The sequence below is a fragment of the Neolamprologus brichardi genome, chromosome 16, assembly GCF_056152115.1.
Source record: "Neolamprologus brichardi isolate AB-2024 chromosome 16, ASM5615211v1, whole genome shotgun sequence".
Taxonomy (NCBI): domain Eukaryota; kingdom Metazoa; phylum Chordata; class Actinopteri; order Cichliformes; family Cichlidae; genus Neolamprologus; species Neolamprologus brichardi.
In genome coordinates, this window is record NC_142119.1 from 36,613,380 (window position 1) to 36,639,964 (window position 26,585).

The 26,585-nt window shown below is 43.5% G+C and overlaps 1 protein-coding gene across 2 annotated transcripts in view; it reads left to right on the forward strand.

Annotated features, from left to right (window-relative positions):
• Window positions 1–2,723: 2,723 nt before the first annotated feature.
• Window positions 2,724–26,585, forward strand: part of raph1a (Ras association (RalGDS/AF-6) and pleckstrin homology domains 1a) — a 65,038-nt gene continuing 41,176 nt past the window's right edge. For both annotated transcript variants that reach the window (XM_006806636.2, XM_087852985.1), the window contains exon 1: window positions 2,724–2,933. The gene's annotated coding sequence lies outside the window, so the exon portion shown is untranslated. The remainder of the gene's footprint in view (window positions 2,934–26,585) is intronic.

The following is a 26,585-nucleotide window of genomic DNA, read 5'->3' on the forward strand; positions in this document are numbered from 1 at the left end:
ATATACATATATGTAATAAGTGGGTGGAAATCTTTGATTGCTTTTTCCATTGTCTTTCTATTATAAGTCAACAGAGGAAGCCAGCAGGGGACGTCCCGCTCCCGCTGAGCGCACCGCCAGGTTAACGTTCCACTGCCTGCTTGTCTCTGTTTGTCTGCGGCTCTTTGTTGGTTCTGGCTTTGGAAAATTGGTGTTCTTGTTTGGCATGCAGTCTCTTTGCACCCCACAAGTGCAGGGTTGAGCTCTAAAGTTTGAGCAACAATAAAAAAGTTAACCCCATCAGAGATTTATAGCAATGGCTCTCTACAACTGTGCCAAACACAGCATGCAAGTCTGTGGCTTAGAGCTGCAGCTTGTACCTCCTCCTCTTCCTTCCTCTCTGCAGCAGCCCCAAGTGTTCTGCTGTAAAAGAAAAATCAACAGTCTTATTGAACCCATCAGCTTTCCCATTTAAAATGGTTTAATTCCATTATTGTAACACTGACAGGTGGATTCTTGGGATTAGACAAAGTTTCATTAGAAAATGAAATACAGCTGCTACATTGTTAAACTCGGTGTGTGTGTGTGTGTGTGTGTGTGTGAGAGAGAGAGAGAGAGAGAGAGAAAAGCTAATTTAGCATCTTTTCCCCAGCTCGAGATCACAGCATAGTCGTGTCCGACCAGTTCTAATGTTCAGCTGGGCAGCACTTTTTTTTGGGTGCAGTGATGATAATAGTCCAGATGTGACTTTGTGTTCACAGGTTTCTTCGTGAGGCGCAATGAGGACATTTTCACTGTCCACTGGTTGGACCTGGCTGAAGCTCAGGAGGTAGAGTGGGTCATCCATTGACTGGAAGACTGGTGGATTGATCCCTGGCTGCTCCAGTTTGCATACCAAATATGCAAATATCAATGGACAAGAATCCTCTTAAGCACAGGAAAACATGCGGCCTGTTGTATAAAGTGCTCTGTGTGCTCCGGGAGAAAAGAAAACCATCAGTATATAACAATCAGTCCATTTAACGTTCAAGTCATGTGTGAGGGCGCTCATAAGGGACAGGTGTGCGAGTCTTTCCCATCGTCTCGTGGACCATAACTATGATTTGACATATCACATGGAGAAGGTTGTGCTCTTTGAAGCAAGCTGGTAGCTAGAAAATAATAATAATACTAGTAATATTTTCATATTGGCTCTTGATGGGACTTAGCTGATAGTCCATTGTGAAAAATGCACCATGTTTGACTATGATGATGATGCTTGGCAGTACAAACAGAAAAAATAGTAACTAATAACTTTCTGTCACACATTGTCAGAGTCAAAAGGAAGAGTAGACTGTGATACAGGTGTTACAGCACCCTCTGCACTCTGGCCTTTCTTTACTTTTCACACAGATCTTTGAATTTTGCTGCGCAGAACGACGTGTCAGCGCAGTCTGACAGTCTGACACTAGAGGGAACTCTCTGGAAACTCATTTCACTCAATGCTGACGTACGTCCTGCGGACCATGCTTTGAAGAAAGCATAATATTTTTTCTTTTGTACATATAATGATTGATTATAAGAGTGTGCTAGGTGTTAGACGCTTTAAAATAACAACAACAACAACAATAATAATAATAATAATAATAATAATAATAATAATAATAATAATTGTTGGGTTGTGTTAATATGAGCTACCAGACACACTTGCTTTTATTTATAGACAAAACAAAACAAACAAACAAAAATATAACGTATTATATTTGATCCTGTCGGGGTCTCCTTTTAGTAAATTAAAATATGAAGCTTGTGTGGATGTGGATACATCACTGCGTGCACACATGCACACAGTGATGTATCCAAGTCTGACCACGTGGTCAGACTTGGATGTAAAAATCGGACCAGGTGCCTATTTTGTGTGTGTGTGGTACATATTGGCCCATTATATTATATTATATTATATTATATTATATTATATTATATTATATTATATTATATTATAAACCTTTCACACAGATGACATGAGGATAGAATAGAATAGAATAGAATAGAATGAACTCATCAGCACCGATTGGTTAAGGCTGATTTAAGGGTTGGGCAGGACAGGAAATGAGACACCGGGAACGCGCAGGGTGAGGATACGCGCTCCCACAAGTTTTTTTGGGATCCGGTGTAGCGTCAAGTCAAACTGCAGGATACCGGAAGTGAGGCGTTTTCGGCTTCACAGTAAAAGCTTAATTCCTATTTGTATGGTCCTTGTATGCACTTTATTCTCAATCCTTAAATCTAAAATTTGATATACAGAGAAAAAACAAAAACTTGCTTTTTTATATAATATACACTGGTCTGTGTGGGGTATGGAACTGGATTATTTCCCTCAGTTTAACTTGTACAATGACAAAAATAAAATAAAAAATCCAATCTAAATTGAGATAAATAAAAAATAGAACCTAAAAGTGTTTAATATTGTGTAGCCTAGCCAAATAAACATGAGAAATGGCATTCTCAAATGTCAGTACTAATAATAATGCTTTTTTTTTTCTTAAGGCAAATGAGCTACAATTAAAATACAAGAGAGTAGCCTGCTACCACAAAGTTATCATTATAATGCAAACACGACATAAATATGTTATCATCATTTATTGTCCGTTATTAAATAATAATAATAATAATAATAATAATAATAATAATAATAATAAAATAAGGCTCATCTTTCTAGTTTTATTGTGAAAGTCACGCCGGAAGTGATCCGAGTGCCAGCCTCCAGTATCAGCAGCGCTGTTGGGATTCAGTGTGGCAGCAAGGGAAATCAGTGGAATCTGGGCTATCTGGGAAAAGGGCAGTCGGTGAAAACCGGCACTAAACCGGCAAGAATCCCGGCGAAGTGTCCACCGTGACGCCGCAGAAGCTCCCGGCGGACTCCTCGGTCCCGTCTCCCGCTGCTGGCTGCGGTTTTTCCTCCCTGGATCCGCACAGTAAGTAGCCCGATTCCTCGCTCACCTAAACGCATCTTCATCACACCGCATTCACCCTTTTTCTCTCTCTCGGTAACCTTTGTGGATCAAGCACTAAAGCTGCTGAAACACCGGAGCTTTTTCGTTTTGTGACAAATGCATCACGATTTCCATTCGCTAACATCCGCTGCAATAAAAGCTAATTAATTCCGTTAGAAGCTGCATGTGTGTGCAAAGAAAGGAGGATGTGAGGGGGGGGGGGGGGGGGGGGGTGACAGAAAAAAGGCACTGGGTGTCTGCATGTGCACACACGGGCTCGCTGCTCGTAGTGTCAGACTGCGCAGCGGCCTGCAGCGCACACACCCGGCCTGTATGCGCAGGGTCGCCGGGGAGCAGCAGCCGGCTTGCATCGCCTTTCCAGGCGGAATATCGGCGCAGCTCCGAGGCCAGGCATGCCGGGCTGACACGAGCTAGGCGTGGCCTTCATATAGCATTACACAGATATGGGCGTGTCCCCCGCAGCTGCCTCACAACTCACTGCTGTCCGGTTAAATCACATCCACGTATTACGCGCATTGATGTGATTTGAGCATCAGTTTCCATTTTCGTGATGTTTGGTGTAATAAGCTGACGAAGGCTCGTCCCGAGGCTTCTTTAAAAGTCCTTTCAGATGCAGCATTATTAGACATGCAGGCCTGCCATCTGTCTGTCTGTCCTCCCGTCAGGGTCTAACTTCCTCTGTGTCTGTCTGTCCTGCTCACACTCCTGTCCGTCTACATTGACGGACCCCAGCAGGGTTAGAAGTGGTGGTCAGCCATTTTTATGTGTGCTGCTGTAAGCTGTCAGGTGTTTAAATGACGTGATTCCACTGTGTATATACACAACATATTTATAAACATTATATTTCTTTGATGCCATCCATTTGTTTTGATGCCTCAGTGTTGGTGGTTACGTGTGTGCAGTGTTGTTGGTTTCTGAGTCCATAGAGATGTGCAGTGCTATTAGGAAATGCTAGCAGGGCGGTTAGCTGAACCCTGAACTGTACAACACACAGATTCACAACCGAAGCCTGTCCTACACAGCCAGCTGTATTATTAACACTAAATATGGGGGCGTGGTTTAGTTGTGTTACAGCCATTAGAGGTGTGGCTTAGCAGGCGCTGCTGTGACACAGCTCCCAACAGGCCATGTTAATAACAATGCTAAAATTACACAAAATTATCTTATTTTTTAATATAATATGCAGACACACAATATTTCTGCCAAACCACAGTTATTGTGATTAGTTCATTGTTGTTTTTATAACCAAGAAGAATATCATCAGTACTTCTTATCACGTGCTGGTGTTACTATTTGAATCGTATGTTCCACGCTGCTGTGCATGGGTGAATGCGTGTCGTATAAAGTGCTGTGAGTGCTCAGGTAGAATAAAGTGCTGTATATGAACAGTCTGTTTATCATGACCACTTCAAAAAGCAGTAAGATGGCAATGACGAAAAATCTTCCTTTTGAAGGCTCCAATGGTTATGTCCGTCTTTTATATACAGTCTATGAGAGAGAGAAGTTTCTCACATGATTAACGTGGTTACAGTTCATCTTAAACACCTGAGTGAAAACCAGACCGAACAGGCAAACCTGCAGCTCCACATGGGAGATTGTTCCAGGAGCTTTGCTGGGAAGATTTCAGGTATGAACATCCTGACGCGTTCACTTGCCGTGCTCGTCTCTAAGCTTCTTCGACAGGCTTCCTCCTTGCGTTTCAGAGCGTCCGTGTCGAAGCATGTTGGTTTTTGCTGCTCATGTCTCAGTGGACCTGCTGCTACAGCTGCACACGTCTTTATCATCAAGTCTCTCCACAACTACAAGATCTAAACTTCTCACTCACCATCGTAGTAACAGGAAGGCTATCACAGAACTGTGGCACACTGAAGATGACTGAAGATGTAGGAGCAGTGTAGTGTGTTTGTCTCTGCTAGCATACTGATGTAAGTGTACTGATGTAAGTGTACTGATGTAGTGCAACATGAAGTTGATTTTGTGGGACTGAGACTGTGATCACAAACTCTTCTTTAGTTAAGGAGTTAATCGCGTCCACTGGTGACATAAGACAGGAAATGATATATAAAGTATTCAGAATGATTTCACCACACTAACAGTTTTAAACGTTTCATTCAAATGTGTGATGCCTCATTTCCACCGAATGTTCTTAAAACCACTCTTAAAGGCGTAAACGTCTGTAACTGGGCTCGTCAGAGCTCCAGTCTAATCGTTCTGGCAGTTTTGAGAAGTCCCGCCTCGATAACGCGGTCGCGTGCGGCAAAGTGGGGCAGGATCCCGTGTCTCGGGGTAGTGCTGAGAGTGAACTGGAGTATAAAAATCTCAGATGCCCTAATTCCACTCAAGGCTTCCCCAGCTATGTGTGACCAGCCCCTGGACTACACTGTCCACTGTGCCCTCACTAACATGCTGATTTAGTCGCCTTTAAACAGCGTGACACCATTTTTGATGGTTGTAGCATTGATGCAGTACGAGTTGCTGCTTATTGCTGGCAAGGTGTGGATTACATGTTTAAGTTGTTTAAATATTAAATTCAATTCAATTCAATTTTATTTATATAGCGCCAAATCACAACAAAAGTCGCCTCAAGGAGCTTCATAGATACAGAGAAAAACCCAACAATCATATGACCCCCTATGAGCAGCACTTTGGCGACAGTGGGAAGGAAAAACTCCCTTTTAACAGGAAGAAACCTCCAGCAGAACCAGGCTCAGGGAGGGGCGGGGCCATCTGCTGTGATTGGTTGGGGTGAGAGAAGGAAGACAGGATAAATTGACAGGATAAATATTGTGAACATCATTTGGCCAACCATTGCAGTTAAACTCACCTAATGACCAAGCGCATCAACATTATAAACAATAATATATTGTTGAGTAATCATTGCTGCTAACAAGTATACTGGTTGCTTTCCTTGGCGAACCAGAACATGAACAGGCTTCAGACGGTTCGCTGATTTGGTGAAAGGAGCGTTTTGCATAAAGCACTTAATGCTGAGCTCACACTGAGCGATTTTTGGCCCATTTTGAGCCGATTTTTGAGTCGTGCGACCGTTTTGGTGATCAGTCCGATTTTGGCCTTCACCAGGCTTCTTGGGACATTGGCTGCCTTACCCACCTCAGCTCACCAAGGCAGTACAGGCACTGCCTTTTAACCCAGCCCTTGTACCCATGAGTCATCCAAGCATAAAACACCTAACTAGGGGCGATCATGGCTCAAGAGTTGGGAGTTCGCCTTGTAATCGGAAGGTTGCCGGTTCGAGCCCCGGCTTGGACAGTCTCGGTCGTTGTGTCCTTGGGCAAGACACTTCACCTGTTGCCTATTGGTGGTGGTCAGAGGGCCCGGTGGCGCCAGTGTCCGGCAGCCTCGCCTCTGTCAGTGCGCCCCAGGGTGGCTGTGGCTACATTGTAGCTGCCATCACCAGTGTGTGAATGTGTGTGTGAATGGGTGGATGACTGGATATGTAAAGCGCTTTGGGGTCCTTAGGGACTAGTAAAGCGCTGTATAAATACAGGCCATTTAACTAGAGAGAGGTGAGTTAGTGTTGTGACTTAGCAGTTGTGCCATTAGCTTGATTTTGTTCCCATTTCTGTAGTTAAATCCATGAAAAATGCTCCAATGGAGACACTTTGGAAAACTGCACCTCTTCCTCCTGTAACTATATACACTATATATCTATGTGCACTCAACAGATATATTTGAACTTTCATGTAGAGTCTTAAGCACAAGACATTTTGCTTCACCGAGGTTTATTAAGGTTTTACAGTAACAGGGCAGTTAATGCTGCTGAGAGCTCGCCTGAATAATTTACTCTCCGGTAACTAACCTCCTCCAACACACACTCAACGCCTTTCATGCAGCACAACCAAAACAGTAACATTGTAACAGAGAGCCCTCAGCCAGAGCCCTGCCCGTACCCTGGCCTGTACCTGACCCCTGCAGCTGTGTTTGGACGGGTGGGAAAGTTACCCAGCAGCAGGGGGCAGGGATACTGATCCCTATATATTAGGGGACCAGAGGACACCCCCAGCACTTTTTCCCCTCTGCTGTTGCTCTGCTGTCTGTGCGTAAGGCTGTACACCCTGGGGTTTTGCTTTGCTTGCTTTCTGCTATGTAATTCTCTTGCTAAATGTCTGTATGTATTTTTCCTGCTGTTCATATGATTCAGTGTATTAAACTCTGTTCCAGAGCATCTTTTTGAGTGTCTTGATTTTAATTGGGATTTAGTTGGTGGGAGAAGGTTATCAGGATGGCTTCAAAATTTGCAACCACAACCTCAGACACCTATTTCTACTGTTAGGTGTAGAGGTGATGGCCTCTCTTTTACACCAGCGTCACTACAGTAATGGGGGTGGGGCAGAATGCAGATGGTATGTAAACTGTATGGAGATCCTGTTAGACTGTCGGTTCGAATGAATCAGAACAAAACAGTCCGGTGCAAACTGCAGCAGATGTTAGTAAATGAGGTCCAACGATCTCAAACATGCTGCCAATGCAGTAAAACATACATGGGTTGAAAATAGGGCTGCCGTGATTAGTCGACTATCAAAATCGTCGACGACTGATTTAATAGTCGACGCGTCGTTTGAAGCTTTGTAAGATCACAAAAGACGCAGGAATAAGTAGTAGGATTTAAGAGTGCAATAACGGACTGAAACAGAAGATGGCAGCACTGCATGTACAAGGATGCCAGCTGCCGTTAAACCCAGAAGAAGAAGCTGTGTCCAAATTCAGGAACCGCATCCTCCTGAGCCCGCATTTGTAGGCCGATTACATTACGGCGGCACGACAAAGACTGTCCAAATTCGAAGACTCCTCCAAATGTGGCCTTAGCCGTGTAAACTTCAAATATCTGTTCGGTTTATCAAGACATCACATATTTGCAAGAGCGCTCCGACGTTTTCGGAGACGTGTGTTACCCACCAGCTTGATAGTGAAGTTCAAGGCTCAGCGAGAACAGCGGACTCCCCGCATCATTTTCAACCCCCCGCGGCCTTTGGCTACTCAGGTTAAACATGATATATAAGTCACTTAGATAACTTAAAAATGTTATTGTTTGGCTTTTTTCTGTATTTTATTTGTTCCTGAGTAAATCGGTTTGGCTGAGATTAAAGTTATAGTTTTTACACAGCTGAATAAACATCAAGCAGACAGCTGATTATCAGAAGTGTGAGATGCTCCAGAATTTACTCCGGTGTCCTGTTATATTTTAGATAGCAAGGAGTTTATTAAACTTCACCGAAACAATCTGCAAATTTCATTAAAATTTAACAAACTATCATCTTGTCTTTATTTTTAGTTAGCACATACCTGAAACACTTAAAGCTGTAAGCTAATGATAGTCACTGTTGGTCAAGTTTCTTGAAAAAAGTAATCAGTTACTAATTACTGATTACTTCCCCAAAAACGTAATCCTCTTACTTTACTGATTACTTATTTTCAAAAGTAATTAATTACTTAGTTACTTAGTTACTTTTTAAAAACACGATTTACAACCTGAATAGGTGATAAAGTGATAGATCTTTCAGCCCAATTCTACTTTTTCTGCATCATCATCATACAAAATGTAATCAAATGGAAAAGTCTCTTTTTAAAACTTGTTTTATTAGTTTTAATCTTTTAACTTTATGCATCAAGCAAAAATTTAATTATCTGCAACATTCTCTGACTGGAAGAAATTAGTTTAACATTTAAACCTATTTTCTGCACATTCCAGCACATAAAATAAAATATTTTTTGTGTTTACACTCAGTCTTTCAAATAGATGCAAGTAAAACACAGCAGAAAATAAATAAAGTCAAAGACTAGCGGTCCTGTTGCTCTATTTTCACCTGTAAAGCAGGAGTGGGGCAGGCGGAGGTTTACCCTGGTGCAGGTGCGCCGCGGTCAGTGGAAGAATCCGCGAGTTTCTCTGTGAGTTTCCCATTATGTCGTAGCTACTCGGTGCTTGCTCGGAAGTTTAGGGTTTTTTTCGCTGTAAAAAGAAGTTTTCTTCCCACGCACAACGGACACTAATGTTTTTGTCACTTTTTATGGAATCAAACTCAAAGTAAGGTCAGTACTTCCACGCTTTAAACGCTGCACGCTCATACTCTCTCTGCACTCGATATATGATCCATTGTTGATCTGCACACAGCTGTTGTCACGAACGTCGCACTCGCTTACGTCACTGTCATGAGACATTCTCGCAAAAAATCACGGTTTTAGTAACGCAGTAACGCAGCGTTCCTACGGGAAAGTAACGGTAATCTAATTACCTTTTTTGCAATAGTAATCCCTTACTTTACTCGTTACTTGAAAAAAGTAATCGGATTAACGCGTTACTGCCCATCTCTGCTGATAGTTATATAAGAGCAGATGCATGCTGGTGCAATAAGCCGTATGTTTTACATGATCTGACTAGTTGACTATCAAAACATTAGGGGTGCAACGATACACAAAATTCACGGTTCAATATTTTTTCGATACAAAAAAATGTTCATGCTTTTTTAATTTGTCATTTATTAAAATTATAAATTTATATTTTAACTCAAAAGTACAGTTTTTAAATTTAATGTTGCTGAAACAACAAAGTAATAAAAAATAAATCTATCTGATGGAGAAATCACTCATCTTTGGAAAAGAGAGTTTATTACAGAGAAATGGCTCTTTTCAAAATAAAAGCTATACTATACGCTTCTTCTGGGCTATATTCTCAGCAGCATATTAAACATATCAGGTCCCCATAAGGAGAATCATGTGCTAACGGCTGTCTAAATGACTCGGGTAAAGTTTGTAGCATGCGTGCTTGTTGTTTTTGTCTGCTTCCACTTGTCTTTGCACTAGGATGATGTCGGAGTAAATGTGCAGTCATATTCGTTGTGTTCCCACTAGTGCTGTCAGCGTTAATCTGAAATGATGTTAATGCCACAACATGGCAAATCTCCATTAACGAGCTACCGCGGATCGCCCCGTGCATGGGGTTGGGCAGCGTCAACATGCTAACGAGCTAACTGCGCTAACGAGCTAACTGCGCTAACACACTAGTTCCCACCCATGTAATTGAGCATTGCGTGGCACATCCAACATACTGTTTTACTTTAGTCCATGACGCGCTTACCTTCAGGGTCATACGTCACATGAAGACCAAAATAGTTCCAAACGCCAGATCTGAATGAGGGTGGGGGAGGTTGAGTTAGTCATGTTGCAACAAGCTTAGCTTCTGTCTTGCTAGCTTGCGCTGTGCTCAGTGAGCGCTCAACACAGACAGCATCGTCAGAAGAAAAGTTGAAAAAATAAATAAAAAATTTTGTATTGTTCGATACATATGTGAACCGAACCGAAAGCGCTGTATCAAACGGTTCAACATCGATACGAGTATCGTTGCACAACTACAAAATAGTCGTTTGTGGCCTAGTTGAAAAACCAAAGTGCAGCTGTGTCATTCATGGTCTCCTCTGCAATCTAACAAAACAAAAAGCAGCTGACATCCAAAGAAGAGCTTTGGAGCGCCCCTCAAAAAGCTTAGAGATTATTTCTCAAGACTATTTAAGAAATAACTGGAAAGCCTTAGAGTTCAGGCTGTATGGACGAATGAAGGTGGTCAAATATTGACTGTCAAGCTCAGCTGTTTTATACTTGATATTTCCATGGATGTCTGCACATGTTTCAGTAACTGCACCTTTTTCCCATTTTCCTAAAAAATCAAAAGAAATGTGGGAAGACTTTTGCACAGCACCGTAGCACCAACAATAAACTATAATACACATAATAACTGTAAAATGATGTGGTACATAGATTATAATGTAACATGTAATGAGGGTAAATGATGAATGATCTCAAAGCTGATGATCTAAACAGTTATGTTTTGATTGGCTGTTCCACACTTGTATCCACTGTGTAACATGCATTTACAGCATGACGGGCCGTGCACCGCACAAACAGAAAAAGGCACTAGACTTAAGTCAATCAAACCATGGCTTTGGGATGTCGTGGACAATTACACGTTACAAACATGTTTGTACAAAGATGACGTTAGTTTAGTTCATTCACGAGGCTTTCCAAACACACGGCCATATCATTAGGCGCACGCTGACAGTTCTGAGGAAATTACATTTTCACCATGAGTAGAAGTTTGCAGCATGCAGCGAGGACACATTGAGTTATTTCTGCTGCCTTGAGGCCTTTGCCCTCGCACCTTCAAAATAAAAGAAGGATCTGCTGTAATGTATCGACACAATGGAAGGAGCAGGTTGTTGTTCGATTAATAACACAGACGATGAGTTTGTTTCTTTAGCTCTCTCCTGTCGTCTGCTTCCACTGTGCGCTCTCATGTTGTTCCAGTTGGACATGCATTTGATAGGAATCTTTATTTTGATGATCCGGAGCTTTCAGTGACTGTGAGGCTCTGCTTTGTTGCTCAGCAGCACTTAGACCTCTGTTATGGGAATTAGCCCATCTGCGTTTCCGAGCAGCGCAGAGGCCTGCGAGCACAGCGTCGACGTTTGGCCTCGTGTGCTTCCTCTGGCATCTGTATCAGCTGCTCTGCTGCAGTTTGTCAGTATATTGCCACTGGAGGCTAAGAGAGGTCAAACTAGGTCACCATCTGATGTTTTTGGGGTTTTTCTTTTGCATGTCTGTCGTCCTCTAGCCAAGTGTATGGAAAAGTCATCCCTCCTTCTCTCAGGAAATTCCATCTCATCCCAGGGGTGAGACAGACGGAGGGTGTGAAGGAGCAGCACGTCAGCAGGGACACTCTTTCTTTTCCAGCACATTGAACTGTTTGTGTTTAGACATTAAAGAGTTTACCCTGGACTAAGGGAGTAAGAACTACAGTTTGATTCTTCTATCGTTTCTAACCTAATTTTATAAATTATTAAATAAAATATACCATTAACCCTTTAAAGCCGGTCAGAGCAGCACGCTCTGTTTTGCGTAACTATTTTTAAATCCCCGTAGCTCTGCAACCACGTGAGCTAGCGCAATAATTTTTTTTGCATATGAAACCGGAGGAGTTGCACTTACATCTTATGCCATCAGCTTGTCCTCGGTCACAGTTTCCTTCCACATATAGCTTTGCAAAAACTGCATAAAAAGCAGCAACAAAAACATAATATTCCAGAAACACGCTTTGCTGATCCGATCAGCTGTTTGTAACACTTCCTACGTTGGAATAGACTCAGCGCGAACTTTTGCATGTCCGCCATGACCTGCCCGAAACCAGAAGTGACGTCATTTTTGCGGAAAATGTCGTTTTTTGTTTTACCATCAGGGTCTCATGAGCCTATACTGGTGTTTTTATGTTTAAGTTATCTTTGACTTTCTGACTTTCTGTGTCGTTTCTGGGATGCTTAGGACTCATATTGCACTGCTGGAAATAGTTTATTTTGATGCATATGCTGCTTTTTTGCAAATTTGCATTATAATATTTATTTTTGTTTTTCCTGCAGTATATAAAAATTGGTGTATTTCAAAAATAAAACTATGAAGGCACTCAAAATAAATTTCCTGTGGTGGGAAACTATTTTGTGCAACTTTTTTGTATTTACAGTTTTGAGGGATAAGCCTCTTAAATTTCTCTAACTAGAAATATATGTTAAAAAAACAAAAACGATTTTCAATTTTTCTGTAGTTTATTGCACTTTTTTGCAATTTATGTAATTACTATGCACTTAATGCAGACATATTATTAAAATCTGGGCTGTAATGGTTGTATTGATGTATAGCAACTTGAAATGCTCCCAAAAATGGCTCCACAGCATGTAAACATATAATATAAGCTCTGGCGGACTTGGTTCTATGGTAGGTCTTAACTTTATGCAAGAGAAAATAAAGTATAAAAAAATTATAATTTTCACAAAGAAACTCCGTCTTGTGGTTTTGCGACATGGTGCTGCTTTACGGTAACTCAGAACGATGGACGTGTGACAGGTTGCAGTTTCATGCCCGGACATGCAACAGGCAGAGACAGGCAGCCCAAGAAGAAGCACTTTTACCGAAAGAGGGGGTACGTCTGCGATTTGGTAACATTTTGGGTTCAACAGCACCAACACGGAGCAGAAGATGCAAGCTATGCTATAAAACTATTCCTGCACCCGATGGCAACACAACAAATCTCTTCTATCACCTACAGAAGGTCCACGAAGAAGAAAACTCAAGAATCTAGAGAACCCGAGCTAAACCAAGTTGTGTAACGACGGGAGCAAGTTGGGAAAAGAAAAACTATACCAGCTGAAGATACAGCAGCCTTTCACACAAGGCACGTATGAGAAAACGTCCCGGCGCCATAAACGAATCACAGGAGCCGTCTCGCGTTACATTTATAAAGGCATGGCCCAGTTTATGTAGTTGAGAAGGACAGCTTTCGTGACCTCGTCAAAGTCCTTGATCCGAGGTACGTTATGCCCGGTCGTTAGTAAAGTCGAGTTGCCTCGCGTATATGACGCATGCCAAAGTGGAGCAGGATGTTTGCAGTGTCGTGCATTAAGCTGCTGACCTGTGGACGAGCAGAGATACGCAGCCCTACATGAGCGTAACCATCCACTTCATTAACAAAGACTCTTCGCTCGCTGTTTACGGACTGCGTACTTTCCAGATGACCACAGGTCAGGTGGTATATCGTGATATATATCACGATATATATCGTGATATATATCGTTATCGTGATAAATATTGTTTCCATATCGACCAGCACTATGTGGGATGGATCTCAGCCATGAAGTTCTTTGCTTTAAAGAGGAGAAATAACAAAAATATGATTGTGTATCATGTTAGCCCTTTGATGTGCCACTATGACAGCCAAGGACCTGCAGTCCTAAGCAGCTCCATAATTCTTTAACCTTAAAACTGTCACCAGACTACAGCGGGTTACTCCTGTCGTCAACCCAACCGGAGCTCTGACGACAGTAATAAAAATGTCGCTCAAACCAAGATATTGTTCATAAAACAAAGGTCACATGGTTGGAAACCTCAGAGCGGGACTAAAGTGGACATGAACACCACCCCTCAGACGCCGCGGTGCACATGCAGATGTTTCACCTTTAACAAAGACATGACTTCATGCTAAAGCCACATACTTCAGCTGTTTGAAGTCGGATTGGAAACGTCCTTGTGTGCACACACCGTGAGCTGCAGGGTAGTGTTACACACCACCTGTGCGTGGTGCTGTGTCAGTGCGAAGCCTGCAGCCACGCATTATCACACAGTGGGATTATGCTACATGCTACATGCTACATGTCTGCTCGGTCACAGCTCGGTGGAAGCAGCTTTCCACTGGTTGTCAACAGCAGGTCTAAAAGTAGACATCGGTCCACTGATGGTATCTGCCCCAATGTTACGCCCACACCCACTGGTGATTGTGCGTGTTGTTGGTTGATATTGTTTCAAACCCACACACGGCGTTTCCGAGTTAACCCCTGATAAGAGCTCGTTAACTGCTCGTTAACTTTGAGGTTTAAGACGAGGGTTGGACGACCGAGTGTTTAAGCGCTGAACATGTGGATTTATGAAGGCGGTGATGAAGTTGGACGTGCGTGTGTGTGTGCGCACACTGGTAGAAGTAAATGGTTTTTACTGGTTGTTGTTGAAACAGGCAGCTGAATGCCATGACTCAGCCTGTGTGTGTCTGTTTTTGTGTGTTTCTCTGCCTCCCACATAGACACAGTATTAATGGAGTATCCAGATGAGTAGCAGCACTCTGGTCTCCAGTGTCTCCCCTTAGTGGACGTCTTTGCAAAGAAAACACGCAGCGGGTAAATCAGAGACTGGTACAATGATCCTTCCTGTACTTGTTAGCAAATCTCAGTGGTTTTACTGGATTGTGCGTAAGGGAAACACGTACACGCCACTCAAGGTTCAGAGGTCAGGGATGCTGTTGGTCTGAGACACATTCCTGTCATAGTTTCAGTGGCTGAACGACTTCTGGAGAAGAAACAGACTCACACAAATCAAAGTAGAATTGAGACAAATAAGGTTCAAACACTGCATCAGTCTCTAACGTGACAACTAGAAATGTGTTTTTGTAAAACCCAAAGACGTCCACATATAACTGAGCAGTGAAATGGTATCAAACACCTGACACAGGAAGCTCAGGACACGTTGCTGTGGAAAGCAGTGGTTACAGGGCTCGCACAATTTCAAAATCCCTGGTAGCCCTTCGGGCAGGGACTCAGTTTTTTTCAGTTTTTGGTAGCCCAAAATAAATTTAAGTAGCCCGAATAAAAAAGAGAGCAATTTTTTGTTTCCTGTTTTGTTTCCGTTACAATATTATACATTAAAGTATAATATTGTAACGGAAACAAAACAATACTCAAAAAAATTGTTGAAACACAAATTACAACATTGTATAAAATTACAATCATCAACTCAAATACTTGGTTCTCATTGAACAGAAATTTCTATGAACGTGTAAGAACTGTGTAGGACATGAATCAGTCTGTGTCAGATCCTGAATCTGAAAATTCCACTGAAGTCACGGGTAAGAGCAAGTGGAACCAAGATCGAGGCCATTTGCTTTTTGAAGTTTGCAAAGACTGCTACATTGTGCCAGTGGTAGTTCACTCTTTGCGACATAGTAGCTGTTCTAAACAGATCTTTCAGGTTTATTTTTAGTTTGTTATTTGCAATTGGTGTTTGATCTGGGAAAGATATTGCAGACTGAGCTATTCTTGCATTTCTTGCATTTCTCATGGGTTCTAATGGGGGCCTTTCTTGGCAAAATCGCTAGCCCCGGGACGTCGGGCTAGCGATTTTGCGAGCCCTGGGTTAGCTATCTGAGGTATCTTAGCAAGAACGTGAAGCTGCAGCAGCTGCTGGGTTTCCAAAAGGTTTCAGTATCTGTGACAGTGACAACGACTCCGCTGGTCTTTATCCACCGTGTTGCTGCCATCAGCCACAGATGTCAACAAATCCAACACGAGCATCAAGAACAAAAATGCTTTAACCCTTTAAAGCTGGTCAGAGCAGCACGCTTTGTTTTGCGCAACTATTTTAAATCCCGGTAGCTCTGCAACCACGTGAGCTAGCGCAATAATTTTTTTTGCATATGAAACCGGAGGAGTTGTACTTACATCTTATGCCATCAGCTTGTCCTCGGTCACAGTTTCCTTCCACATATAACTTTGCAAAAACTGCATAAAAAGCACTTGCAGCAACAAAAACATAATATTCCAGAAACACGCTTTGCCGATCCGATCAGCTGTTTGTAACACTTCCTACGTCCATCAGCGCGAACTATCGCATGTCCTCCATGACCTGCCCGAAACCGGAAGTGACATCATTTCGCGGAAATGTAGTTTTTCACCATCAGGGCCTCATGAGCCTATACTGGTGTTTTTAAAAGTTATGTTTGACTTTATGACTTTCTGTGTGGTTTCTGGGATGCTTAGGACTCATATTGCACTGCTGGAAATAGTTTATTTTGATGCATATGCTGCTTTTTTGCAAATTTGCATTATAATATTTATTTTCGTTTTTCCTGCAGTGTATAAAAATTGGTGTATTTCAAAAATAAAACTATGAAGACACTCAAAATAAATTTCCTGTGGTGGGAAACTATTTTGTGCAACTTTTTTGTATTTACAGTTTTGAGGGATAAGCCTCTTAAATTTCTCTAACTAGAAATATATGTTAAAAAAACAAAAACGATTTTCAATTTTTCTGTAGTTTATTGCACTTTTTTGCAATTTATGTAATTACTATGCACTTAATGCAGACATATTATTAAAATCTGGGCTGTAATGGTTGTATTGATGTATAGCAACTTAAAATGCTCCCAAAAATGGCTCCACAGCATGTAAACATATAATATAAGCTCTGGCAGACTTGGTTCTATGGTAGGTCTTAAAGGGTTAAATGGTTTCACTTCCAACCCCTGCATCTGACAGCTCGGTGGTTATTTATGATAAAGCTGTAGCTTCTAAATAATAATAATGGATTGGATTTATACAGCGCTTTACAGTTCTACTATTCATCTACACACTGGTGGAGGCAGCTACAGTTGTAGCCACAGCTGCCCTGCAGACTGACAGAAGCTGCCATATCGCGCCATCGGCCCCTCTGGTCAACACCAGTAGGCAGTAGGGTAAAGTGTCTTACCCAAGGACACAACAACCAGGACAGAGAGAGCAGGGGGATCGAACCGGCAACCTGAACTATGGTTGGCCCACAGCAGTACAGCACAGCAGCATGTCCTGTACTGTCCTATAATGTGAGACGCGTGGACAGCGAAGTGTTGGTATGGATGTGTGTGGCAGGACGTTTGCAGATGTGTTCATCTCCAGCACCGCTGTGTCTCTTTAATTCCACACAGATGTGCAGACAGATGCAGGCTGTTGTCGCTGCGTTACTGCACAGCCCTCATTCTTGGAAAATTGAAAGTGATTTCTTCTTCTCTCCTCTTTTTCCTTCCATGTTTATCCCCTGAGCTGCACGACTCTGCCAAGCCACTCACTCTCTCTCTGTTTCCGTCTTTGTGCGTCTGTGTCGACCCTCGCGGAGGTCCAGGGGCCGGCTGTGCAGCTGGGGATCAGGACTATCCTGATTGCACTGAGTGGAGCCTGACATTGTTTCCTTCTTTTTAAAGCTCGCCCGGGGAACAGTGCAAGAAGCATTCAAATGCTTTACGTCAGATTCAAATTCAAGAAAATGCTCATGGCCCTCACGAGGAGGCGGAGTCTGACGCGCAGTAAAAACAGGAGCGGCGTTAAACCAGTCGGTGCTTTCTGCAGGCAAACACAACAAGTTTTAACTAAATGCATGTAAACGTGTGCCTGTAAAGTCATTTCCAGCACAGAAATCTCTGCAGTGACTCAGTTCTTTATTTTTACAAATGTCCAAACTCAGTGGAGCGTCATTTATATTTATTATTCTTGTTTATAATGTAAAGACATGCTGACCCTGACGTTTTTGAACGCCTTTGTTTTTGTGGGTTTTTGTTGCCCTATCACAACAAAAAACCAGTTTCACTCTTTAGTTTAAAACCATTCAAACTAGCAGTTACAATATTGGCTGCAGAGCGGCTCAGCCTAACCTGCTTTAGTCGAGGAGCGTGCAGCTGTAAAGCTCACAGGGTTGATGTAGAAGGCCGCCTTTGTCTCGGTGCAGGACCACCTGATGTCCTTTTGCTGTGGGCACCAAGCACGTCTGCTGAGGCGTGTGGGAGTGCTGATGCTGGGGGTCGCTTCACCACTGTGCAGGCAGACGTGCGAGACAAAAAAAAACACCTCATTGCTGCTTAGCTCATGGACTACAATGTGCTGCAGGTAGGTCAAATCCCTGAAGTGCACATGTGTCCGTGTGAAGACGGTGAATGTGGCCTGCAGAGTGGTCCAGTCTTAGCACCTCCTGCTCCACCTCCCATCTTTTCAGCAGTCCCACTGACTCCAAACTAGAGATGCACAAAGCAGTATTTATATATATATATTTATATATACCAGTATATCCACAGCATGTCTTTATCCTGTCTTCCTTCTCTCACCCCAACCAATCACAGCAGATGGCCCCGCCCCTCCCTGAGCCTGGTTCTGCTGGAGGTTTCTTCCTGTTAAAAGGGAGTTTTTCCTTCCCACTGTCGCCAAAGTGCTGCTCATAGGGGGTCATATGATTGTTGGGTTTTTCTCTGTATCTATGAAGCGCCTTGAGGCGACTTTTGTTGTGATTTGGTGCTATATAAATAAAATTGATGCTGTTAGTTTGAAACTCTGTGAACATGTTTTCACTCATTCACTGAAAATGATCAGAAGCTGCTGTCAAAGGAAATGCATCAAGCTGTCCTGCTGAGTAGGCTACACGACCCACTGGATACCAGTACACCCAGTGGACCACCTGCATAAGCTTGGTTTGACCTCCCACATCATAGCTGGTCTCGTCGTGTAAATCTTTCCTTTCACTCTTTCTAACAGCCGTCTCTGCCCACTTCACCCTGGCTCCGCCCCCGTCTTGTGTGCGGTCAATGCTTTTAGATACCAGCGGTGTTTAAGCTCGCTACACACACACACACACACACACACACACACACACACATGTATGATGATGGCGTGATTACAGACTGAGGTTAACTCCTCACATACTTTGTTGCAGCAGCGAGTGGTGAACCGGTGCAGCGTGTTTGTGCCCCGTAGCTTCATGTCTGAAGACGTTGGAGAGCACGTGTGTGTGTTTGCTGCCTGTTTTCCGTACAGGAAGCAGTGAAGCTTTTGTGTGTTATGGCTCGCGGTCCTGGAACAGCCACTGTTTTTCTATCACACGTGGAAACACAGTCGTCCAAACCAAACCGCAGCTACCTTTTTATATCCCAGCAGCTCTCCGGGACACATGGAAAGTATGTGAGTCCTCCTGTCTCTGTGCGGATCCCAAACACTGGAGCGATGCTCAGACCGATGCTGCTCGTGGCATCAGCCAACTTGGATTTGATAATTATGGACTTGGAAACAGAAACTAAATCCGAGAGTTAAGTCTGGCTGCTGGAAGCTCAAATCCTGCGCTCGGTTTGGAAAAATGTGTGGATGGAAAGAATGAAAGAGGAGTGTGTTCACCTCCTCTGTAGGTGTCTCCAGGAACTTCTTAACGATGTTAAAAACAGATTCATGCACTCTTTTGCTGTCAAGCACATCTTTATTCTTCTGATGCAGAGGGGCTCAGCATGGAGCACTGGTGCTGTGCTGGTCCATGATATTCCCATCAGCTCCAGTGGTAACATTGAGCTTGTCTTTATGATGGTTTAGTCAGTGCGTACTGGTCTTCTCCATAATCATAAGTACTTGGGTCATTATCAAAAGGCCTTTGGTTCTGGTTAGGGTTAACATGTCAGGTTAAAGTTGATGTTGGAAGCAGCACTCGGGTTTGTGTGATCGTGTTTTCCCTGCGTGTCAGGCTGTAGGCTGGATTCCAGGTTAAGAGGTTGGGTGGAAAGTGTCACCAGTATTCTAATTCCCTTTTTATAATACAGTGTGATATAATGCTACACAGACTCGGGTATTTTGGTGATTGCCACTGTGGGCTTAGGGGCAGGAAGAAGGGGAAAGGAGCAGGGGTGACTGTGTGGTCTTTGCGTTGCTGTTGTGGCGAGGACCGCGGTCAGGATCAGACCGATCAGCTGATCTCCACCAGGCTGGGATTCGAGCTCGGCTATTGTCGCATTAACATCAGGGTCAGGGTCGTCACCTCATAGGGTTTAAAACAGTTCACTTCACTTATTAATCGTCATTTCTAATAATTGCTCTCAGCTCAGGTCTGCACTGGCAGACAGCGGTGTGGGGCTCATCGCTTACGGCGAGTCACGGGAAGTCAACAGCCCTCGGTGGGGGTCCAGGTGACCCCGAGCAATGCAGAGGCAATCACATATTTAGTGAACAACACGTTTGGAGGAAACAGGCAAGACCATCATCTGGCCTAACGCATTTCTTTAGGTGTCATCATGCTCCAGTGACAGTGCAGCTATTATCCCTCACTGGTCTGTTTAAAGCGTCCAGATGACCTGTTACAAGAAATGAAGGAAACCTCTGCTCTGGCTTCCTCTCGTACTTTAAAGACGTCTGTAAATCAGTCAGTGGTTACCGTGGGTGTGGGTGAAGTGGGCAGGATCATCCTAATCCTGTATGAATATGTCTGAAAAGTCTGCTTTAATCTAAAGCACTTTAAGTGTTCATGATTATATTCTATAATATTACATTTCTACATTTCAATGAGTCACATTTTCCAACAAAACAGAGAGAAATGGGGGCTCAAGACTTTTGCATGGTACTGGGTCACTGGGATAGTGGAGCGGGGCCTGTCGGTGAACTTGTTGGAGCTGGACCCGCTCTGGTAGATTCAGCTGAGTCAGGTTCGGTGTCTGCTTTGTTAATTACACGATAATCTGCAGGAATCTGTAGAAGCGTCGTTTCTGTGTTTGTATGTGTCTGAGCACGTTTTTCACTTGGTCAGTATGGCTTCCCTTTCCCTGTTTGTACTTGTGTGTGTGTGTGTGTGTGTGTGTGTGTGTGTGTGTGTGTGTGTGTTCTTTGTACAGTCTCAAAAAGAGACAGAAAGTAAAAACCCACTCTGCTGTGGTCATGGTGTTGAGGAGGTTGTCTTTGGTTCCTAGTTGTTGTTTCTGGCAGGAATCATTTCAGCTGAGGACCGAAGTGGAAAGTTTTCTTGTACGTTGAGCTCGTGTGTCACAGTAACATGTAGAAGCAACGTTTTTAAACTCTGTAAGGTAAAAGGAGCTGAAATGATCTGTTTTTGCAGTCTTGGCTGTCAGCACAGCTGTGGAACCGTCACTCTGACCGTGGGATACTTTACACTGTATCAGTCCAGCATTATTCTGGGATGTTGTTAATGAAGGTTTTAAGAGCTAACACGAGTGTGTGCGTGGGTGTGAGGCCGTCTTCATTCTGTGAAGTAACATTTCTGTTCTCCAAAAGAAGAAGCTGAGACGTTGTTAAAGTTTCATCTTCATGGTTCAGACGCTGCTTATTTAACTGATGAGTGAGGCTACGTTCACTCTGCAGGTCTTAATGCTCAATTTTTTTTGTCTGCTCGTTCACACTACAAATAAAATGTGACAGCAAACGAGCTCTAGTGTGAAAATATCGTTCACACTGCAGGTGAAAGTGCATCAAATCCAACTTCTTTGACCCTGTGCGAACCATATCCCATCATGGTTTGACAGTGTGAACGGCACAAATCAGATTATTTTAATCCGATCTGGGTCACCTTTGTATGTGGTGCTGAATCTGATACATATCTGATGTTTTAGAAAGCGACTGCTGTTTGAGAAGACATCGCGAACGCTTCCTGACCATCCAGTGAAACTGTTGGGAAGACAACGTTGGAGAAACGTGAACATTTTATTTGTACTGTATAATCTGCAGATTCTGACAGAAACTATCCTTTGAAGCAGCGCTCCTCTAAAACAGCAATAAGGATCATTATTAGGTTATTTACATTATTATGTAAATAACAAAATAACTTAAAGCAAAATTGGGAAACGTAAAGTCCGAAGTCTTTATATTAATGACCATCAGTCAAACAATACTGTTGCTCTGGGTCTAAACAGAGCGCGTTGTGTGTGACGTCTTCTTTTGCCGCTTTGAGCGTTCACACTAGAGCGCGTTTGCTGTCACGTTTTATTTGTAGTGTGAACGAGCAGACAAAAAAATCGGATTTGATCAAAAAATCTGAATTGAGCATCAAGACCTGCAGAGTGAACGTAGCCTCATATCGCCTCGAATGTAAGAACTACACCACATAGAGCTGAAAGTATATAAGCTGGGGTAGCTAACCTGATCGTCCGGAGCAGACAGGCCTTTGTTTTCTTTATTTTCTTCAGGTTTGTTTCCTTCACTCTGTAATCCTGACACTCTGTCACGTCACAAGCTTCTGTGTGGTTTTCCTGTTCAGTCTAAAAATAATGTTTTTTAAAGCAGCTGCATAAGAAAGTCGTGCAGGGTTGCACCAGTGAGGTGTAGTGGTGCTTCACCTTCACCTTGATGTTTCTAAAATTGTTTTGTGTGCAGTTTTGCTTTTTTTTTTTTAAAGCGCATTGTGTTTTGTGTCCTGATTGGCTGTAAACCCTCGTCGATCACTCTCCTCCGTGCTGTGTCTCCTGTACAGGATGTGTTCAGCGTGTCAAACATAAATCTTTGATCACCAGCAGCGTGACTCTGAAGTGCTGCATGTTTGTACGTTTTCACCCCAACAAACAACGTCGACAAAACGTCGTCACCTGCGGTGCCTTTGGTTTCATTCTGTAACACTGGGCTTATTTTTCTACGAAGGTTTGAACTAAATGAGAGAAACGTGTGAAAATGTTCATGCCTGTCTGAGAAAAGTGTATAAAGTGTGTAGTGAGGAGTTTTAAACATCTATAATAATTGAAAAAAGACGCGGATTTCATGTATCGCAGATTATTTTTAGAAGGAAACTCCAGCGATCAATGAGGGGCCGCTGTGCTGACATTATTAGCTTTGTATTTTTCATTGTTCTTAATAATTCTGTGAGCTGCTGATGACTTCTACAGTCAAACTGCAGCAAACAGTTGGAGAGGACATCGAGGCCAAAACGATTGCAGTGAACTTACTGTGACCAGAATACAACCAGCCAGTTAATACTGTCTGATGGCAGTCTGTCTGTCTGTCTGTAAGTTAGTCAGCAGTTATTTACAGAGTGATTGCAGTTAGTCTGAGACTATGTGGCAGACGGCACCACTGGACAGTCGCCGTGGGTTTGAAAGTTGTCGCCCCGAGGTTATGGGTGTCGCCTGCTCAGGCTACGTGTAGGGCTGGGCCATATCATACCGTTCATATAACCTCTTTTAAGTGTTGTGGATATTATACATGGTTATGCTGCGGATGTGTCGGCCAGTTTCCACTGGAAATGCCTTTTGGTTAAACTGTCAGCGAGTTACACTGTTACAATTTTATATAACTTTAATAAAACAGCTGCTTGTTTAAGTGAAAATACATTGATGGTTTTTTGCACTAATAAAGTTGTGGAGTTGTAAAGTATTTTGTCAATTATATCGTCAGTTATATCGTTATCACAAATTTTCAAATGTATATCGTGATAATATTTTTATATCTCTATGCTCTAGCTACGTCCACATTAGCCCGGATAGATGTGAAAACGGCGTTTTCGTCTGAGAACGCTCCGCGTCCACACTAGCGTTTTCAGTCGTTTTCACAGAGTTGTGCGTCCACATTGCAATGGCCGGAAACGTTTACGTTCCAGTCCTGCGCAAAAGCGAGTGAGAATGAAAGAATTTGAAGAAAAGCTATCTGGTCATCTACAAACTGATATTAATCCTTTTTAGGGTCAAACTTGAGAGCAATCAAAACAACCGCTGTATAACGCCCTCCGCTATCTTTGTTTAATTGGTCACATGACTGCATCACATGACAAAAATGCGTCATCGTTTTAGAAAGTCTGCGTTTTCGAGAGCGTTTTCAAAACACGGCGTTTTTCCTTGAGGCAAACGCCGCCTCAGTGTGGACAGGAGGCCAAAACGGAGAGAAAACGATGCGTTTTCAAACAAAAACACATTAGTGTGTAGCCTGAGTGTCTTGGCAACTAGTTAGTCGCTGCAGCTGCTTTCAGTCGATCTCTGACTGCAAAAATAAAATCAAAGGTCCAACATGAGCCGAATCCTTTCTTCCTGTTGTGGAGCAGTCTCCTCAGGCAGGTTTGCTGACCTCCTTCTTTGCTCCTCTTCCTCCGAGCAGCAGTTTAACCCAGTAGCTCAGTGACGTTGCATTAAGTGCCTGAGGTGTTGCCTCTGTTTGCAGCACAGGCGAGTGCTGTGAATCTCCCGGACAGTTCTGCAGTGTGACCACTGCAGCATCACTGTAGGAGTTTCTGAACAGTGCTCTGTTGCTAAATCTAAAACCGTTCAGCTCGGCATCAGCAGGCTGTCACAGTCAGCAGCCGGCCTTCAGATTGCAGCGCCTGGACGTACACTGAGGTGGTGTTAAAGGTGCCACTTGGCTCTGTCCTCCGTGCAGGGGGGGTTACCGCACGCGTGAGTGAAAACTGTGATTTGGGACAAACTTTTCTGTCCTCGTTCAAACTGCCGACACAGATTCTAGTTAATAAAGTGCCCGCTGGAATATTTCAGACTTGATATGACAGCTAGCTAAAATAGCAACAGATGCTGCGCTTGTGCCGATGGTCACCAGTGGAGAAATGACCCTGTGGCGCTGAGGAAGTACTGTGTTTGCTGTGTCAGCAGCCATATTGGATGCAGAGGAAATAATACCCTGACACATGAACAGCGTTTCAGTGCAGGTGTCGGCTTACTTCCAGGAATCTTGATATTTTGCAACAGTTAGAAAATCAGGAAGTAAATCCACGTGTGTCATTTTAATCCAGAGCTAAAATGATTTTTCATCCATGTTTAAAAGAACTGGAGTTTCCAGTTTCATTCTGTCTGATTGGCTGTGCCCTCTGGCAGCGCGCAGCTGAATAACAATTTAAGGAAAAAAATGTCTGCGTCTGCGCGCTCGTCTGAGCGCTCGTCTGCGCGCTCGTCTGCGTGCTCGTCTGCGCGCTCGTCTGCGCGCTCGTCTGCACGCTCGTCTGCGCGCTCTCGTCTGCGCGCTCTCGTCTGCGCGCTCTCGTCTGCGCGCGCTCGTCTGCGCGCTCGTCTGCGCGCTCGTCTGCGCGCTCGTCTGCGCGCTCGTCTGCATGCTCGTCTGCGCACTTGTCTGCGTGCCAGCTCAGTAGTTGGTATAAAAGGATAGTAACGTCTAATAATGATCCTGTGTAGTCTCCTGCAGCTGCTGTGGACTGAGCAGTGCTGACGGTGCTGTGGTCTAAATAGGTGCGTTGGGGGTTCCTACCAGCCCAGCTTCTCACTTTCAAACATGTCACACTGGTGTTTTTATAGCTACGAGGACGCTCGCTGACACCCCCGAGTCCCTGAACCCAGAGCAGGGATTATTCTTGGTTGGACACCAACAGCTGCACGCGTCAGCTGTCATTGTGTTTGACTTCTTTGAAGTGTGTAGCACGGCATCTTTGTGGAGCATTGACATAGAGCCACTGTCTAATGACACATGTTAGGCCCTTGCAGGTCCCTGTGAGTCAGAGCTTTGAATCATAAAGGCCTAATGAAGTCTAAGCTCCACAGCTGGACTAGTTAAAACTTGCACTAGCGTTAGCGTCTGTGTGTCAGGGATTTTCTGAGGAACGGCACACGATGATCGACCTGCACAATGTGTTTGTTAGCTTTGCTCTTATTTTATCCCGTTCTTTTTGTGAGGAATTTATAAGTCATGCATTTCACTGCATGAAATGATTAGATGTGGAGTCAGAGTGAACATTTACCAGCTCGCTTTTTCCTCTGGTTTCACATTTTTGTGTTGTCCGTCTGTCCCTTTGCCACAATGTCTCAGAACTGCTCCGACTGCTTGGACGAAGTTTCCTTTCCTTATAAATGAGTTTAAACGTTTTTCTTCTTCACACAGATTTAAACGTGAACAGAGAGATTTCTACATTCAGCACAGTGTCAAAGTTCGCTCCAAGATTAATGTAATCAGTTTAGTATTCAAACAAATGTCACAATCTCTGAGAGCATTAGCAGCCTGGCAGCCGCTGGCTCTCAGCTGACCTCTGGGATTTCAAATCTGTCTGCTTGTATTTGTAGCTCAGTGTGTTTGACATCCTTCAACAAACTCAGATCAGCTTTATCGATGCATCCTGACCATGAGACGGTCGCCCAGCTACCACAAAACTCCTGAACCTGCAGCAACTCTAATAACAGCGTTGTTATGTTGATTCATGTGACTCACTAATGGGTCACGTACAAACATGCTGCATCATCAGAATCCAGTGGGCGGAGCCTCAGCCCTGAGGATGTTTGAGGAAGAAGTCCTGCATTAGGAGTGTTTCAGTCCCTCAAACATCGAACTATTAAGTCCTCTTAAAGTAATAAGGTTTATAATAAAGTCTTATTATGACTGAAGCAGCAGGATGGTAACGCCTTTGTTTCCAGACAGCTTAAAGCCTCTGCCATGTTTCATAAGACTTGTTAATGGGGCCCGTTTGGCAGCCGGGAATAACCAATCAGGAGAGGCAGAGCGTTAATATTACAAACATTAGCAATCCCTTCACGGCCAAAGGTCGGGGAGGTAACAGTGTTGTTTAAGCTTTGCCTCTGCA